At 46.3% G+C, this 20437-nt stretch overlaps 1 protein-coding gene across 3 annotated transcripts in view; it reads right to left on the bottom strand.

The window, feature by feature from the left end:
* LOC144179670 (zinc transporter ZIP10-like) overlaps window positions 1–20437 on the bottom strand; it is a 148648-nt gene that overhangs the window by 82592 nt on the left and 45619 nt on the right. The window lies entirely within an intron of this gene.

Here is a 20437-nt window from a genome sequence, read left to right as displayed (position 1 = left end):
AAATAAAAAAAACAATTCGGCTCTATGTATCTGAGAAGAAAAAAAGAGGACATATAAGCATTTTTAAGAATGCCACGATTGCGTATACATTACCGTCGATTAGTCAAACATGTCCTCGTTATTCTCATTCTCTTGGTTACCATGACTCGGCACATACCCCCGTACGCATCTCGAAGTCCTTTAGCGGGAACGCACTTTGCTGGTAGTCTAATTGGTCCTTCTGTAGTCAGAATGGTCAAATTACTTAGCATATGACGTCACCAACACACGCGTCTAAGTCGAAAAACACAACTCGTTCACGATGTTCTTCTCTATAGTCAGCTATAGTATCACCGAGCTGTGCTGGAGTTTGGGATGCATGCGAGTCCAGTAGCATTCGAGAGGTACCTGGTTAAAATTTGACGGAGACTCACATGCACCCGATTTTATATACAACTCGAGGGTGCTTTTCTTACACCAGCTTTCCTGATTAATTTGGCGTGAATTCGAGCGCTCCTGCACCCTTTATTATTTGAGCGGACGGCAATTTGTGTGCCGTCTGCGTGCCAGGGACGCCGGATTTCCGACCTACACAGTTAACTAATCCCTTCAATCAATCAATCAATCAATCAATCAATCAATCAATCAATCAATCAATCAATCAATCAATCAATCAATCAATCAATCAATCAATCAATCAATCATTACTCCAACAACATCATTTTGGGGAACCGTGGACAAAAAGCCCCCGAAGGGGCTTTGTGGCGTCCAGAGGCCGAAGAAAAACAACGCGACGAAAAACATGCGACTCTTGCTACAAACTTCCAATTTCTCGAAACCGAAATTTTGTGTCAACTATCAAAGGCTAAATCTGAGCCGAACAAGGGAAAAACTGCCTGCATGAAACAACACCGCCTGTGACGGTGTTGGTAGCTGAGAGCCCGCACTTGGCCTTCCCTTACGGCGCACTGCATGATGGGAAGTAGGCGCGCTAGTTGTCCCGCCGCGAGCGCGTTTACACGTGGCACCTTTTAATACACCTCGTGAATTTCGCTTAGCGCTTGGCGTCGTCTGCAAGTTCCAAACACCCCAAAAATTTCGTCGGGCTTTATGTTCCGGTGTCACAACGATGGTGACTAGGCCTTCTGCGCCGTTCTAGAGAAAAGGCAAAATATTGCAATAACTCCACATTGCAAAACATTATTGCACCAACATTCCTTCAGGTGCACACGCCACTTATTGACAAAGAGTGGACATGTGACTTTTGAATGTAACTCTGTGGACCCTACGAAAAAACTAGTCTGTCCATTTGTAACGAGTGCTATGTCACTTTCAGAGTACTAGAAACTGATAACAATAACATTCAGGGAAGCTTGCACCAACGCGGAAGACTTGAAGCTGTTGTAGGTGAGCATTGCCGGACACATAGTTAGGTTTCAGTATCACCGTTTATTTGCATAGTTGCGGTGCTAGTAATCTTCGTCATATGCATCGAAGAGGTCATCTTCTTCGCGGCGAGTGGTGGGGGCGAAATCATCCTCAGCGTTGTAGACTTCCACCAGCTCTTCGTCATCGACTCAAGACAGCGGTGGCGGGATCTGCAAGTCGTCTCAGGAAGGATTGGCACACTTGTAGCCATTTCTACAATTATCCGTAATGGCTTCTACAGAATGCGGTAGCCACGGTGACCTCTTCCAAAACCAAACAGGGTGTCTTTTCAACTTTAGCATTAGAGCTGGAGTTTTTTTTCTTTTTATATGTGCGGCAGCACTTGAGGACAGCACTGGAGTTTTTTTCTTGTTTTTTTTTTTTTTGCTTAAGCCACTGCGCAAGCCGGGGACTCGGCGGTGGCCGCGAGGCACGCGCTCACGAACGCCGGACAGTTTCTCGCTCCTCGGGGTTTTTACCAGTTTTTTTACTAAAGCCGTAGCGCGTACCGGGGACGCTGGGTGGTCGCCGTGGGGCACGCACTCACGAGCGTTCGCATTTTCTTTGCATTTCTTCTTCCAACACCGAACTTACGGCTTGTACAACCATCCCGCTGTTAAAAGGCCGTACGGCCTTCGTACTTTCATTTAAAACCGCTTTTATTGCCCTAAAAAAAGTATTTCCAGCATTGCAATTACGCATAATAGTGAAGCTGGCTTTAAAAAAGGCTCACTGTACGACGCTGGGTAGACAGAAATACTTGGAGTCCTAAGGATGTATTTATTTCAAGCGAAGCTTGAATTGGCTGCATCGTTATGCCGTCGCTGTTGACGTCTTTCCCAAAACCCTTCTCCTCTTAATTCCACTCTCCGTCCCTCTGGCGGCCGCTGCATGGCCGCCCCCACAAGTTGCGCGCCGGATCACGCCATACTCCCGGCTACTCACAGGAGCTCTCTGATTTAAGAAAAGGGAAACGAAGGTTAACTCGCTTAGCGCGCGTTTCTAATGAGCCACTACAAGGCCGGCTGCGCCATGGGTACAGGCCGCGCTTGGTCCACTGCGCCGAAGAGCGGGAAGTCCTTTAAAAACGACAACGGCAGTGGGGCTCGTGAACCTGCGCGTGCTGGGCGAGCTAATCGTTAGTTTCGGCAATTAGAAAGCCGGGCAGAACAACGGTGGTCTGATTAGACAATATCGTAACCTGGGCCTCAATCAAGGCCACATGTATCGGGGCCGCGGAAGTATACGCTGTGACCCGCGCCGTCACTCATACTCCCGCAACGATTGTAATTACGGACTGTCAAGCAGCCTGTCGTAGTTTTTTTAGCAGGTAACATAGCCTCTGCAACGTGGAAGCTCCTCAACCAACACGTCCGCAGCCGGAAGGTCGACATAGTGTGGACCCCGGGATCTCCCCACTAACGAGCAATAACTTTGCCCGTAGACAAGCTGCAAACTTTCCTCCCAGGCCTCTGAGGAACACCCAGTTTCGTTCCTTTGCTCACATTTCCAGACATCCCCCAATGGTCCCACACTTTAAAACATTTCCTAACGTCACTAAATAAAGGCTTTTAGAGTATCGGCACTCTTTTCTCTCATTGTTATGTGCCGCCAGGATTTATTTATTTATTTATTTAGGAATACTGCAGGTCAAGTCTTTGGCCCTGGCAGGAGGGGCATTACATAAACAATGATAAACAGTATAAATTCAAAAAGTATCACAGTGGACTACGCCATGGTACAATGGGCAGACATAATGCCAAAACAAAAACAGGTAACAGACCTATCGTCAACACTGAGAACATAAGAGAACATTTTAAGAGAACATAAAATGCAGGACACAAAACGCACAAACCATAACCTAATAAACCAACAGAAAAGATGGTGAAAATAAAACAACATAAAATGTAATAGCACCTTAATAACATGTACTTCATTGGTCGGTCGGCGCCACATGATATTTGTTTACATATGGGCGCAGCCATTTTGTTTCTGGGCACCTCTCTCTCTCTCTCTCTCTCTCTCGGGTGTGCGGACGCTAGAGCGGCTGGTCACACACTGCCCATCACAACCAGCGGATGTTTTTTTGGGAGAGATAGCAACACTGCAAGCCAGAAACAAAATGGCCGCCAGACGCTTCCGGGTGCACGAAGTGACGGTGCTTTTAAGTGTAGCTTATTTAGTGACGCTAACATTTCCCACCTCCTCACCAGCAGCTTACTAAAAGAAGAGTGATACTACGAAGATTTCAGACAAACACCTTTCCTCACCCAACTTGGCTACATCGGATGTACCCCACCCAATGCCTAGCCGCATGTAAATTCTACCCTAACCCATGTACCATCATACACATTATCTTGGGGTGTGCACATAACTCCGCCCTCCCACCCTTACCAACCTTCCTTCCCCTCTCGGAGCTGCGAGAGAACAACAGGTTAGGGCTAGGATCGCCGATGATCAAAGACAACGCCGGGCCGATCCAACGGCCCGACAGTATGCCGTGGAGTCCAATCGTCCTTGTCTCTGTATGTCTGTCTGTATGTCTGTATGTCTGTCTGTCTGTCTGTCTGTCTGTCTGTCCGTCCGTCCGTCTGTCTGTGACTCGATTCAGCCACCCGGCCAAAGTAAAATTCATATTGCGCAATAGTCTTATATACTCACAGCCACATGTAAACGTCTAAGCCCGGTTTATATGTTCATACTTGTCAACTTTGCTGAACAAGAGCAAGACATTAGGCAAATGTAAGACAGGGAATTAGTACACAAGGGATATTTACAGTGTTCCTTTATTAAAAAATTCATGGATGCTTGGTTTTTCGATAGCAAATGATATTCCACATCTACTGCAGAAAACCGCCGCCTCCAGGCGGCATATGAAAAATCACGCGGCAACAGCAACGAAAGGTTCCACTAGCTAGGTTCCACGTTTTGCTTGGAACGCACATGGAGCACGGCCACGCGGTTCTATAAACCTTGAAGTCGGCCGCCTCCATTCACCGCGTCTCTGCCGTACTGCAGCGCTGGCATCGAGGAACCCGGCCTGTAGCAGTTGAACGCGGTAAATTCTAATCGCCTTGCGCAAATCTTTAGTGTGTTTACCTTGGGATGAGCGCGACGGTACAGGAACAGCATGAGAGGTGAGCGGGAAAGCATCCTTGGCAAATGTCTACAAAGACTATCGTCTTTTGACGACATTTGCAACGAAAGGAGCAGATACGCGGCCAATTTTTTAAAAAGGCGATAGGAACTTCCTGTTGTGGCCTCAGACTGCTTATATGACACACGGAGAAATGTATTTCAAGTATGCATTTGTGTATAGCAGTAAAGCCGCCTTTAAGAGAGCTTGGTGTATAGCAGAGTAGCTTATGCTTTTATTCGACGTTTTCCAAAGGTGATTTTTAGCAGAGGGGCTGTTTAGGCAGAGCGTTATCCGACCGTCGCATCAAAAAAGCCTGAAAGCCTCAAGAAAAATAATGTTATGGAGGTCTCGGGAGTCGAACCCGGGACCTCTGCGCCGTGAAATTGGCAGTCTAACCAATTGGCCCACACTAAGGCCCGTGGGGTAGGGGGTTAGAAGCGGCGGGGAACAATAACATGTGCGTCCAACTGGAAAGGAAAAAAAGTTGTTTTGGCACGCAGTGCGCAACCCCTACATGGAAGCAGAATCGACAGTTGGGCTAATTGGTGTTGATACATCGTGAAGTAGCTCTTGAGACAGGACAAAAGCAGAGGAGGAGCGCCGTCGTGTGTGTCTCCACTGCTTTCGGCCTGTCTCAAGCGCTACTTTACGACGTACCTACAAGGAAAAAAAGGCCGGATAAGAATTTCGACAGCTACTAGAGCCAAACGGGTAAATATTGAAGGGAACGAAAATAAATAAACCTGTCAACGACATTAAACGCCCGTAGCGTGCAAAAACCATTTCATCTTGCCGTCCCAGGCCGCCTAATTACGAGACGGGAAGGCCAATGCGCAAGTGTTTGGGAGGTTGGAAATAAGATAATGAAAAAAGCGGTTACATAGCCCCCAAATTAAGCACAACACAAAACAATCAAAAGACCACCGCCGCATGAAACACAAAAGAGGCGAACCAGGGTGAGAAACGCTTCCCTTGCGGTCGGATTCTAACCTGAATCCCTCGGGTTATGAAACCGGCTTTGTGATTGCGTTCGTGGCGTGACCTCTCGTGCGCTGTTCCCCTCGCCAGTTCACGTGCGTTCGTGCCTGAAGTGGGGAGCACAGACTGCAAGTTCGCGAAGCCTGCTGCCGCGAGTTCTAGCGCGTGCCATAACGCGGTCCACTTTGGGAAAGATGTGAAAGCTTGCGGACGAAACAATCCGGGCCTGCCAGTCATGGAGAACTTTCAGCGGCAAGTTCGGAAATAACCCATGTGAGATGCAACAGCCGGGTCTCCGACGAAGGGAGAGGGACCACCAGCTCTGCTGCTTCTCCAGCCTTTCACCACTAGTACAGGCTGCTACCATTTTTTGTACTTCTTTTCTAAAGAGCTCGAACAGCGCCCAGAAATAATAGAGCTGTTTTTTCCTTCACATACAGGTTATTCATTGTCACGCGCTGTCAAACGGTAACGACGAGGTTGAGTTCGTTGGCATTACAAGAAGCGCTCATATGGCCACTGAAGCTAATAGCGCCATTGTTGTGTTGCGGAGTGCACGGGATGTGGCAATGAGGCGGCAAGGGAGCACATCCTCTCAAGTGTCAGGCAAACGCGACCACCTGGAGCTGAGCCAAGTCGGCGACGCTTCGAGCAAGCGAAGGCGTGCGAGTGCACATGGTGGTGTGCGCTCCAACTTCGAGTTCGGCGTTTATTTTCTGGATATTATTTTCCTAAAAAATCAGCGAGGATAGCAACTTCACAAATAGATATCGTTTCGGTATGAGAAGTACGTATGAACTGAGGAAAAAGAAATCGCCAAACGAAAGGAAGAAGTATTCAGAGGATATATGAGAATTTTAAAAATTTAATGCTATTGTCCGTTATTTATTTATTATAAGCACGCCATTCGCAAAAAACCTCCGCTGTTCAGGAATATGTATTGTCTCAATACGGATGCAGAAAGCGCTGTAGAGGAGTCATAATGCAAAGCAATTGCGAATGAGTTCATAATATTAGAGCAAAGCATTTCCATGGCAGTGGCTTTAGCCCCTTTAGTGGATTTCTGCTACTACTGCGAATATTTTTCAAATTACCATGCCTTCCCCCGGAAAATTGGTGAGGCAGTCAACAACAAAACAGCAAGCGGCTTTCGCAAGCGCTTTGTTGGACTACTGCAAGCTTCTATTTCCTAACCTGGAGTATCTTCTGGGGAAAGCATCCAGCCGAGATTCTGAACACAGACTTAGTTTCGACATCAGTGTTGTGTTGGATCTGCGACACGCGGTGGGGCTGAACCGTGCGGTAACAGGGCTAACGCTGTTCGGGCTCTTAAACAGTACGGGCTCTTAATGAGGATAACATTCAGGCTCAGTCACGATGTAAACAACATTTTATTTATTTATTTATTTATTTATTTATTTATTTATTTATTTATTTATTTATTTAAGAACACACATTGACACCGTCTGCGTAAAGGGCATGCGAGCAATTTCGCCAGTCTAAAAACACTTGATTTTTCTAGCTTCCCTCATTATTTCGAGGCATACGGCCAAAGAAAAAGGAACCTAAGGTTGGCAGTCATTTGTGATGGTTATGTGTTGTATAATTAAGCAGCTATTACGGAAAAGCCGATGTGAAATGGACAATATGGCTGACCATAGTCAAGTCAACTGATGATGATGATTTGTGCCCGAGTATTGCAATCGTAATGGATTTACCTACTTGCCGTTGTTTCTTTAACATAATGGACAGTTTTGCTGAAAAAGAACAGTTAAAGAAAGTGATATTGTAATGGAGCAAAACATACAATATCTGCCAAAACGTACGCTCGTCTCAACCAGTGCCTACATTTTATGCCGATTTTTTTCCTTTATGCTAGGAAGGCTGATACCGAATGTATGTGCTATAGTACAACTGATTGATTGATTGATTTATTTATTCAATAAGCTATAATGAAATAGCAGTCGTGATTCTTGACGCTCGCGAGATGAAAGGTGTTTTCAGATAAGATTCCATGGTGCTCACCCGCTGTGCGTCACGTGGAATTGAAATAAGGCAAGGTTAATTTTTGTCCATCCAGTTGACCTTAGTTGAAAGATGGCAACTATTCTTTCTGTACTATATCTCCGTATACTACAGACAAAAAAGCATACCCGTCACAGTCTTCTGCGAGTTACTGTAGTGGTGTTAATTTAAAGGCTCCATGAAATAAAAATACTGCATAAGAAACAACACGAGATTGAGAACACGTACAGACACAGAGATGTTTCCTTCCTCGAGTTGTCTTGTTGCGTTGTTTTTTAATGTGCCCACTTGCCAAAGCATACGTTTTTAGTTTTTACTCCTATTAATCAGGTACCACCAAGAATACAATGTCTGAGACTTGTTTGGAACACCATTTCTATCATTCACTATTAGATTTGCAAACCATTAGTCCCGAAGAATCTCCGGCCCATTTCGCTAACATCATGCGTAGGTAAAGTGCTGGAGCACTTAGTACACAACCGCCTTTCGACGTACATAGAAGACAACGATTACTTCCCCCACACAATGTACGGATTCCAACCACATCTGTCCACACAGAACGTACTGTTGCGGCTGAAAGAAGATGTAATTCAACGGCTTTCAAATTAGCATAAATACTCTATATTGGCAATTGACATGAAAGGAGCATTCGACCACGTCTCACACTCAGCCATACTGCAAGGCTTGAACTCCATACATTGCGGGGAAGGAGTATACGAATATGTCAAAGCCTTCCTCACCGACCGCACCGCCACTATAGGCATTGGACACCTACGATCTGATATATTCCCAGTATGCCCAAAAGGAACACCAGAAGGCTCGGTAATCTCATCATTGCTTTTTAATCTGGCCATGAAAGACCTGCCTTCCCTTCTCCTAAACATCCCCAACTTACGGCATGCCATTTATGTCGACGACCTCACACTGTGGACACCGACAGGCTCCATTGGAGAACATCAAGAAGCCCTACAAGAGGCAATAAATGCAACGCAGGAGTACTTACGCGCCTGAGGCCTCCAGTGTGGCTCTGAAAAATCAGCCTTGCTAACACACTGTAAACGGCTATCAAAAAAGAACGCGGACACAACACCGGACCCTACAGTTACCATCGATGGACAAATCATCCCCTACGTACCACATCTATGTATTCTGGGCTTGACGATTCCCAGAGACGGATCAGGATCGCAAACCATCTTACCACTTCAACGCACTGTTACCCAAATAATGCACCTTATACACAAAATTTCCTAAAGACGCTCAGGGCTGAAGGAAAATGATACTATCCGCATAATACAGGTTATTCTCATCAGTCGAATTGCTTACGGAACACCCTATTTAAATCTTAAACCCACCGAACTTGCCAAGCTTAATGTTAAAATAAGACAAGCATTCAAAACAGCACTCGGCCTCCCCCCGAAAACCTCGAAGAAGAAGCTCCTGCAACTAGGAATATCTAACACCTGGGAAGAAATATGTGAGGCACATCAGTCTTCCCAATTCCGCCGACTACGCCTCACCACTGGCGGTCGCTTCACTTTATCTCAACTTGGCTACCCCGTTCCTTCTCTGCAGGACCAGAAAACGTTCATCCCTCCCATGATCCGACAGAACATACGGATAGCACCCATCCCCCGTAATATGCACCTCGAATACAACAAAGCAAGACGGGAGGCTCGAATCGGATACATCCGCAAACGGTTTCAATATGTGCCGACCACCAGATACACAGACGCATCGCCCTACCAGGACCAGCCGGCTCACGCAATCAGCGTAATCGACGCAGCGGGTAAAGAGCTATCGGCAGCGACCGTCCTAACAAAGTCAACGGAGATAGCAGAAGAAGTCGCAATTGCCCTCGCAGACACCACTGGAAAAGGGTACATCACCATCATCACCGACTCACAGACGGCCTGCCGCAACTACTTAAATGGAAGAATTTCAAAACCCGCTCTGCACATACTGCAGCGACACCCCCTATTGCCGAGCGTAGAAATCGTATGGTCGCCCGCACACACCACCCTCGAAGGAAACGAAGCGGCTCACGCCGCAGCTCGAGAACATTCACACCGGGCCGTCTCCGAGAGGGAACAACAGCACCAGAGAGATTCATCTCCAAAATCTATGCCTCTTCACACATACGCAGAAATATTGTCGCACTACAGACAGGCTCGTCGCAAATATCCAGCGCCGGACCACCGACTAGCCAAAGAAGACGCCACCACGCTACGAAGACTCCAAACAAACACTTATCCTCACAACAGCATACATCACGCCATGTACCCGACACAATACACTGCCAACTGCAAATACTGCCCGCAGAAAGGCACCCTATACCACATCGTTTGGGAGTGCTCCCCCACGCCGCAACTCACACCAAACCCCAATCCCTCCTTTCAGCAATGGGTGAAGATGCTGACCAGTTCTGACCTCTCCGACCAACAAACGTTGGTCGAAAGAACGAAGAAGGACGGTAGACTCCAAGGGGTCCTGAACTGAGGACTGCTCTCAGCGGGCGGGTGCCCCTGACACCAGCACCTTGCTGTTTAATAAAAGTTTATTCCTCCTCCTCCTCCTCCCCCTATCCGTAGCGTATACGTGGGTTGTGGAGGACCAATTTTCGTACTAACGATGGTAATGGCAGAGATCTAATGTAACTAAGCTTGTATACGACGCTAAAAACGATGTATACTTCGTTGGCGTCATTGCTCGCATCCCATGTTTTCTATCGCCAATAGTCATACTTTCGCGCGTCGATCTGCTCGTAGTTTGCTAATCATTCTCCCCTACAGTCTTCTTAAATATGTCTTTCCAGCCAATATGACATCATCTTAGGGAGTACACCCCCTGAAAAAACATATTTTGAAACAAAATAAAAACTGCCATATAATCTGTGCCACCCGTTGTTTGCTTTTAGGGGCCCGGCTGTTGAGCCCTCCGGATAGTGTAACAGATCCACGCACAAAAAAAAAGAATGCCGACGCAGTGTAAGTACTTAGAATGCGACGCTGGTCATGGGCTTCTGCATGTTAGCTGGCAAAGACGACGTTACTCAGACGTATTGAAAACAAGTCACCTCTGGACGCAGTGCGGCGCTTTTCAAACCTATGTGACAGAACGAATTAGAAAGAACTTTTTGATGCAGTCGAGCGTCCGACGGTAAACATGAAGCAAGGAAACTGCTGGCACACCCAGCCGGAGTGTAACGAACGACAGACGCGCGACTCCCCAAGCTGGCGTCACAAGTCAGAGGTCACCACTAGGAATCCCACAGCCAATGCGGCGCTTATACGTATCAAGTGCAGTGAGGACGTTCTGAGCGCCACCCGACAGCGCATATCGTTTGCATGGCAACTTAGTGAACGGTAACTCAGCGTTTCCGTCGCAGAAAAGCTGATGGCGTCAACTCGCGCTGGGCGGGGCTCTGGGAGGCAAAGCGCCGACGCCGAGGTCACGGTATACGGAGACATGGGCCTCGTGTCATATGCGCCTTTTCGTCGACAAGGCGCGGTATGCAACAACTGACACGGCGGACGTTGATTCACTGGGCCGGTGAACTTTGGTCTGTGCGAAAGATTCGAAACGATCGCAAAGCTACATGGTGCGGGTACGAACCACTCAAGGTTCAGATAGACGTGAAGCGACATTATACTGCGACGTGGCTCCAAAGTTATCGATGCATGATTGCGCGCGTTCCTCCTCGCCCCCTCCTCCGAATGACTCCAGCATACCCCAGTCGCTTCCAACTCCAACCCTATAAAGGGAAATATAAGTAAACCAACTGAAATTCTCGTTTCCGTAGAACGCTATCGCCTTCGATTCATTATTCGCTAGCATGTTTTAAATAACAAACAAAGCGTAATTGGCAGGTCGGCAAAGTTGAGGCATTTAATTGGTATATTAGTGTGAACTCACACTATTTGCTGGAGAAAGAAAGACTAATACAGAAACTACAGAAACTAAAAATGGTCTAAGGAAATCATAAAAATTTCACCGAGTGCCCTTCAAGTACGTAAAAATAAGAATAAACACAAGATGCTACCAAGGGAACGCAAGCTTTGGGAAACATAGAAGCGGCATAAAAATTCTACTAGACAATTCTCGAAAATTTCTGCCCAGTTTTGTCCTGACGAAAACTAACTGCATAGCGAACCTTGTATCCTAACTTGCAGTGTTACTGTAGTAATAGCAGCAGTAGTTTTATTATACTCTATCTATTGTGTCTAATATTTATCGCAAATGGAAACTTTAATACTGCAAATTTCATACATTACTCCACCAAATGCTAGTCCAAATTCGGTCCAAATTCTAGTTGAAATTCCGACACGCACGTGTTACCTACGTAGTTGTATGCACAGTATTAAAATGCATCAGAGTGTACTGGTTGGCAGTAATAAATGTGAAAATAAATAATGCAACATGCATGTTATCGCCCGTGATGAAAAGGTTACTGTTGACATTTTACCATTTCCTGCGGCGAAAAATATGCACACAACAACCTGGTTCACTAATTACAAAGATCTTCAAATAATGCGTTTAAAGGAGCGTACTCAGCAGACTTAGTCGCAGGGTTAACGATTTATAGCAATTTGAAAGTAATGTTAGCAGTGCTAAATATGCCCGAAAAAAGCGCCCCCTTACTGCAATGAATGCCTAAAAAAGATGGATATTCGAATATAAATATCTTGGACAAGTTGTCATGGTCGATAGAAACGACGTGAAGAAACTAGGCGTAGTATTACTCTGGGATAGAGAGCTTTTGTCAAAAATTCAAGTAATGACTGGTGGACTACCTGTCACTAAAAATACAAGTAAAAACGCGTACTACCGGTGATGACCTACGAGACAGACACATGCAGACTTACTAAGCACCTCAAAAGGAATCTCGGCTTGCCACAACAAGCAATGAAAACATGAATGGTCGGTGCAACACATTAGGGAAGCGAGCAGCTTGGGTTAAAAAATCACTCGGGTGGAAGACATCATCATCATCATTATCAGGCTATCTACACCCACTGCAGGGCAAAGGCCTCTCCCATTCTTCTCCAATGATCCTGGTTCTGTACTAACAGTCATCAATTTATCCCCGCAAACTTATTGATCTCATCTGCCCACCTAACTTTCTGCCACCCCCTTCCACGCTTGTCTTCTCTAGGAATCCACTCTGTTACCCTTAATGACCAGCGGTTATCTTGCCTTCGCATTACATGCCCTGCCCAAGTCCATTTCGTCTTCTTAATTTCTACTAATATGTCCTTAACACGCGTTTGTTCCCTGACCAACTACGCTCGCTTCTTGGCCCCTAATGTTACACCTATCATCTTCGGTTCCATTGCTCGCTGAGTCGTCCTCAATTTAAGCTGAACCCTCTCAGTGAGCCTCCAAGTTTCTGCCCCGTAGGTGAGTACCGGTAATATGCAGCTGTCATACATTTTCTTCTTCAGGGACAACGGTAGGCTGTCATTCATTATCTGAGAATGCCTGCCGAAAGCACTCCACTCCGTTCTTACTCTTCAAATTATCTCTTCCTCATGGTTCGGATCCGGGGTCACAACTTGGCCTAAGTAGATATATTCGCTTACCACTTCCACTGCCTCGCCACCTATCTAAAACCGCTGTGCTGTCCCGAGGTTATTGATCAGTACTTTAGTTTTCTGCACATTAATTTTCAGGCCCACGGTTCTACTCTGTTCGCCCAGTGTGGTAAGCATGCTTCGCAATTCTTCCCCCAAGTTACTTAGCAAGGCAACGTCATCAGCAAATCTGAGGTTACTGAGTTATTCTCCATTAACCCTTACTCCCAATTGTTCCCAATCCAACGTACTGAATACTTCTTGTAGAGATGCTGTGAATAACATTATAGAGATTGTGTATCCTTGTCTGACGCCCTTCCTTATAGGTATTTTACTGCTCTTTATGGTGGACGATGGTAGCTGTGGACCCATTGTTGATATCCTCTAGTTTTCTTACATAATGCTCGCCTACGCCCTGGTTCCGTAATGCCTGAATGACTGCTGAGGTTTCGACCGAGTCAAATGCTTTCTCATTATCTATGAAGGCTATATATAGGAGTTCAGTATACTCCGCACACTTCTCTATCACCTGATTGATCGTGTGAATATGGTCCATTGTTGAATAGCCTTTACGAAACCCTTCTTGTTCCCTAGGTTGACTGAAATCTAAGGTGGCAGAGATTCTGTTAGCCATTACCTTGGTAAGTACCTTGTAGACGACTGGCAGTAAGCTGATGGGCCTGTAATTTTTAAAGACCTCCATATCACCTTTCTTATGGATTAGGATGATGTTCGCGTTCTTCCAAGATTCCGGTGCACTCTCGGTCAATAGGCATTGCGTGTACAGGTTTGCAAATTTTGACTAGTACAATATGCCCGCCATCATTCAGGGTCTGCTGTTATCTGATCTTAACCAGGTGCTTTGCCCCTTTCCATTTCTTTCAAAGCCTTTCTTACTACTTCTGTCGTTACTGGTGGGAAGTCTATCCCCTCTGAACTACTTTCTCGCTCGGTGTTATCCTGGATGTCCCGGCTACTGTACAGATCTCCATAGAACTCCCCGGCTACTATGACTATTTTATCCCTATTTGTGATGAAATTTGCTTGCTTGTCGTTAGGTGCAAACATCTGATCTTTCCCCATTCCTAGACGCTTCTTCACTGCTTTCAGGCTACCTCCGTTCTTTACAGCATGCTTGATCCTCGCCATATTATACTTCCGTATGTCAGCTGTGTTACGCTTATTGATTAACTTCGAAAACTCTGCTGGTTCTCTTCTGCAGCTGGGGTGGAAAGTGTCATATTTTACCGTTTCCTAATTAAATCTTTCGCATTCTGGGAAAGCTCACCAGTATCCTGTCTAGCCATCGTGCCCCCGACTTCTACTGCACACTCTGGGATAATGCGTGTAAGATTATCGCTAGCTTGCTGTGTCGGAAACTCTTCTTTCTTGGTTAGAGCTGAATATCTATTCTGCAGCGCGATCCAGAATTCTTCAACTTTACGTTTTCCTGCAAGCTCATTGATCGGATTCTTTCGTAGTAGCTTGTCACTGTCCCTCCTCAAATCCAGCCTACTTCGAGATCTTTCCATACGATGGTCACTACACCTTACCTTTCCCAGCACTTCCACATCCTGCGCGACGCCAGGGTTATCGTATAATATGAAGTTTATTTCATTTTATGCTCCCCATTCGGGCTCCTCCACGTCTACTTCCGGCTCTCCCGTTTGCAGAAGAAGGTGTTCATGATGCGTAGATTATTACGTTCTGCAAACTCAAATAGTAGGTCCCCCCTGCTATTTCTACACCCCAGACCATGGTTCCCAACTGCCTTGTCTCCAGCTTGCTTCTTGCCTATTTTAGCATTGAAGACTCCCATAACTACGGTGTACTGTATTTTTACTTTAGCCATTGCCGATTCCACATCTTCAAAGAAGCGTTCAGCTAGCTGGTCGTTGTGGCTGGATGTGGGCGCGTAGCCCTGCACCATATTGAGCTTGTACCTCTTATTGAGCCTAATTACAGGACCGGCTATCATTTCGACCCTTTCGTCAATGCTATAGTATTCGTCTATGTTGCCAGCTATGCTTTTACTGACTAGAAATACCACTTCCAGTTCTCTTCTGTCCACTAGACCACGGTAACATAGGACGTGTCCATTTTTCAGCACCGTAAATCCTAACCTCACTAAGCCCTATGACATCCCATTTATTGCCCTCTAATTCCTCGAACAACACCTCTAGACTCGCCTCGCTAGATAAAGTTCCCGTGTTAAACGTTGCCAGGTTCAGATTCCATTCGCGGCCTGTCCGGCTCCACGGATTGTTAGCACCCTCTGCTGCGTCACATGTGTGACCGCCGCCGTGGTCAGTTGCTTCGCAGCCACTGGAGACTGAGGGCCGTAGGTTAATTGGCATATTGATAGGAGGTTGTGGCCACAACTGCACCAGGGTGGCCGATTCTGCTCTGGTAGAAAACATATCACAGCTCAAACTGATAAAGAAAGGGAGCTTTCCTGTGCATGTAGTGCGCAGAAGTGCAACCGGTGAACCCCCGGAGAAGCAGAGTGACTGTCAGTAGGCAGGGCTAGGAGATAGAGAAGAACGATAACTCGCTGTATGACTCAGATAAGAAAATTTGTTTGCAAAGAATGGATGCGGGGAGCGCAGCATGGGTGCAGATGGAAGACTATGAGAGAGGCCTGCGTCGCGCAGTTGACATAAATCGGCTAATGATAAACATTCCGCTACTTGAATGATATGGCAGCTAATTTCCAACGATTTGGCGTAGGTTTAACAGCAGTCGGTAAATCTTTAACAAGCAACAAGATACAAATCATAATCGCCCTTCCGCGATAGGAAAGCAAGTATGTGAACAAGACTGCATGGTTGACGGCTCTGACGTCGTTGTTGTGACTGCCTTGCTATGCCATGCTGAAAATGCTGAGTGAAACGAGACCTTGCAAAGCCCTTTAAAATACCCGGTTGCGGATTTCTTGGTGCGCAACTATGCTAAGGCGGCGCGATGTCATTTTCCTAGTCATGGCGGAAAATCTTGAAGCCGTGCCAGTCAGTGCGCGCTACCGGAGCCTTTGCCCTTATCAGAGTCGCGCCAAGAGAAACATCCGTTTGGCAGCGAATGCTGCATTCGAGCAGGACATCCTTTCGCTTTCTGCTCGCGTTCTGTCTCCTCCACGGCTTCCCCGAGTCAGTCTCCAAAGCAGCAGGCAAGAGTCACCGAGACTTCGGCGAGGTCGAAAACGTTGTTCATGCCGACAGAGCACGCGCCTCGGCGGATCTCACCTCAGAGCGTAAACAGGGCTTGCCAATGATGCCCATTGGGCCGAGAAATTGGCGGCAATACTAAATATAGCAAGCGTCTAGGGAAGCCGATTGCGTAGCCTTGGACTTTTTCTGGTACCGGGGGCTCTCTACCACCCGGCAACACGTGCACGCGCCTTTTATGTCGCTTCCTGGTGGGTAGCAACTGGCTGGCCAATGACTTTCAACGTACTTTTCCTTTCATTGGTAAGGCAAAGAGTTTTGAATGCAAGAGGGTGGATACTTCATAGATGTTGGCGTCGGCGCAATTAGGAATACGAGTGAAAGTTCAGAGCAGTGATTAGTAACTTGATTCTCATTAGCAATGCAAGTCGAATCGAAAAAATTCCCCGACGAAGCCATCTGGTAACATGAGATCGGCAACAGAAGCGTATACGTTGTCTTCTCAGAATATCCTCCGCTGAACGTTCGGGGAGGCTTGTTGGGTAATTGAATTTGTGCCAGAAGCTGTCAGAAATTTTTCGAATACGTTTACACAGCAAAGAACCACGGCCCTTCTTTTTAAGAGAAATAGGGTAGGGCATAAAATGTGAGGATGGGGGTTTTAATGCTAAAGCTTTAACAGAATACTTGTCTAAGAATTTTAGCTGTCGGTCTTCTATGTGTACGCAAAACTGTCCCTTACGATCGCATTTGGAGACGAAGAAAGCCGGAAATCCGGATAACACCAAAAAGTGACGATAGATCATGGTGAGAATGGTTTGTCTATTGACGATAACGATAACGTTGATGAAAATCAATAACGTCAGGCGAATGTTTGGTTTTACCCAATCACTGATGACGTAAGAAGTAAAAGGGAACTTTCACGCCCGGTAAAAATAGGCAATTGTAGTGCGAGGTATCATCGTCGAAGTGCACGCACTAGTGTTCGTGGTTTCTTGCAGAACCGTACCATTACTACGCCAGCAACTGCATTTGGGAATGGTTCACCAACGGACTTGCGAATCAAGAAGAGCCGAAATTTCTCGCGAGTAATAGCGCGGGACAGAGTTTCTTTTCGATCATTCCATACAAGAAGAAAAAGCGGTAAAAAAAAACTTCCCGACTCAATGCCGATAAAATCATGGTTCTTTAAGATCGGCAGTTAATGTCTGTTCTTTTTTTGACCCAGCGACAGGAGGCCATAATCAACGAGTATAGCAGGATACACGACCTCGATGCTGCTGAGCTTTGCTCCCCACCCTCATTTCAGCGACGTCATATATTCGGAGAGCTCACAAACCAATCCCGGTGATAGTACATGTGCAGACGCTTTGAAGCGCTATTAATGAGGGAATGACAGCTTTACACAGGGAAGGAGGAAAGAATTTTCTTTTTGGCAATCGTTACTTAAGCGACGATTACCCGCAGCTCATGCAATGCCTTCCTTCTCAGTCCCAGCGATAACGCTGTGCTTGCACATGTGTTATGTCGTAGAAAGTACCCAATCTTTTGAACACCTGGCCTCTTGCGGTTCAAACTCCGCGACGCTTAAAAAAAAAGAAAAGCTAAACCAGAACAAACACTGTCACGGTTGGACTCGTTGAGATCATATATGCTCCCGGAACGGCGAGAAAGAGATATACATCTGGCGGTGCACTGTGTAGGCGTTCAATGAGCAAAGTGATACCGCTAATAGCTGAGAATGCGCGAAGCTAAGGAGGGCTAAAGAGTGGCGGCAGATTTGAGCCAAGTTTCTTAATCATGGTCTCAACGGCAACGGTAACGGATTGCGTCATAGGGGACACGATGGCTATGATCAGTCGGCTGCCGCAACTTTAGGCCTAACCCTCACCGTTGCATTCGCGGTGAATAAAACTTTACCATCCACTCCTAAAGAAGGTTGAGAGAAGCGCGAAAGCTTTCTTACATCAAAACTGCACCAAAACAGCGTCAACACCTTCGCTAAAAGTGCGTCCAATCGATCGTCAAACCTTTCAAGACCCAATCGCAAACGAAGAACGAACTCATGCGACGCTTTTTCGGGCAAAAAGTAAACACATCTAAATCTATACCGATACGTGGTTTATGGGATAAAGGTGTGCTATTTTACTCCCTAATGATTGATGCGTGCATTGCTTAAGTAGAACCATTCCTTTTTTGCGATTTTCAAGTAAGGATGCTCGGTTTTACGCATGCGCAGTGTCAGGCGATCTTATCAAAGCTTTCCGGGCGACCAACAGGTCTATGGGGAAATGCATTAGCGTTTTGAGGGGACAGTCCCACTAAGAAAGATTTCGCTTTAAAACGGAGAAATTTCGGTAGAGCGATTACACGCACCAATGGTCAGACTTCAGCAGAACATCTTCATACTGCCCTTTTCCAACAGATTCAATGCTCGCCATTATCTATAAAATATTGTCTTAGTGGTGATGTGTCACATCACGGCGGACGGCCTCCACGCATGCGAGCGTACGCCAGTGACATTCGCGCAACGCTGTGCTTGCGTTTGGCAAGGGCGGCGACGACCGCGATCCACGGGAAGGGCAGGGCTCGCGTGATGTGGAACGCCGGTGTATAACGCCCTTCCGGGTCTCGTTTGCTCCTTAAGATTCTTCTCACACGCGCGAGACCTAACAGAAACGGAGAGGTTTATTGCCGGATCCAATCGAACGAGTAGCCTTGACAATAGTCACGGAAAATAAAAGCGTTCAGAGGTGCATTGAGAAGCGGAGTTCTTAGTATGGCATGAATGGCTAATATCGGTGGTCCCGTTTCGAGAAAGCGCCAAGCTTTAAAGTTCTTCAGGAAATGTCGGCACCGGGCAGAGCCTGTCCAAGCTGCGTATAAGATAGGAAAGCCTTGTCAATAAAAGTACCAGACATACTGTCATTTGTTCTGTTCTGTCCTCCGACTGTTCTGTCCTCCGACGCTTCTGTCCACGCGCCAAGGGCGAGAACAAATACACACACATTGTGCCCACATTGGTGTGTCTTTTGGTTGCAATTGTCACCTTGACGATAAAAAGATGACAAACATGCAGAACGCACAGAGATCGAAGACAGCACTTCATCTGTACTTTCGTACAGCCCTCGTTAGTGAAGGGTGGAATTGTAAAGAATGATTTAGAGCCTGCACAGAGAAAGGTCACGTATAGGCCTAACTGCGAAGAAATGTAAGATTACGCCAAACAGCCCTCTACATACGCAATGGTATACTACGGCGATGAATGCAACACTCGCGTGAAACAATTCCCAGTTCGTATAAACCACGACACAAGAGGACTAGCGCCACCGTTACAATGAAATCGAGTGCAGAATTTCTCTATAGCGGGGTACATTCCGTGGCCTCCTGAATACCCGCCACCAGAAAATAACGTCAATGAGCGCTTCCAGCGAAAGCACGCAGGAAGAAACCTGGGTTTCGGCTTAACTCCACCAAGAAAGCAACTGATGCCATTCCAAGCAGTCCCGGAAGGAACAGCGATAAACGTATGGAAGAAAATGTTGTGCGTTGAAGTAAATGGGCGAAAAAAAAAAGAAAAACCAGAATGGATTTTCAGAAGGCCGGCGCGTATAAGATGATTTGTTCAAACATTTTGTGGCTCAGGCTCATGGGAAACTATGTTGGGTAGCAATTTTTGGACACTGAAGGGCACATGGCAATGCAAATAAAGATTTCCTGAAGACCACACTCTGAAACTCCATGGACACATATGACGGTTTAATATAGTTACTTTAGCTGATATATTAAGGCAATGGGGTGCACTTGACATCTGAACGACTGAAATGACCTCAGCAAGTTGTTGAAACAAGAATGCCATTTGAACCCACCACTATTTATGCTTTAAATGAAAAGAAAAAATCCTGCAAGGAGTCAGTCAGAATTAACCTTAATGCGTAGCCGGCAAGAGAAAGTGGTAGAACGTAGTATCCCGGGAACGTTATACGCAGAACCTAGTGTTCTTTTATCTGATAACAACAGATACATGCACCTTCCCACAAATACTCGTGACAAAACGTCAGATGCCTTGGTTAAATTTAGCGAAGAGTCATAAACAACGGCTTTTAATGAAAGTAGCATTGAACAGTGCCAATTCATCACCAGGAAAGCAGATT

Source organism: Haemaphysalis longicornis, unplaced genomic scaffold (assembly GCF_048455015.1).
Source record: "Haemaphysalis longicornis isolate Haplotype H1 unplaced genomic scaffold, Haemaphysalis longicornis Haplotype H1 scaffold_4, whole genome shotgun sequence".
NCBI lineage: Eukaryota > Metazoa > Arthropoda > Arachnida > Ixodida > Ixodidae > Haemaphysalis > Haemaphysalis longicornis.
The sequence above is the reverse complement of the archived record's forward strand: the minus strand, read 5'-3'. Positions and strand labels throughout refer to the sequence as shown.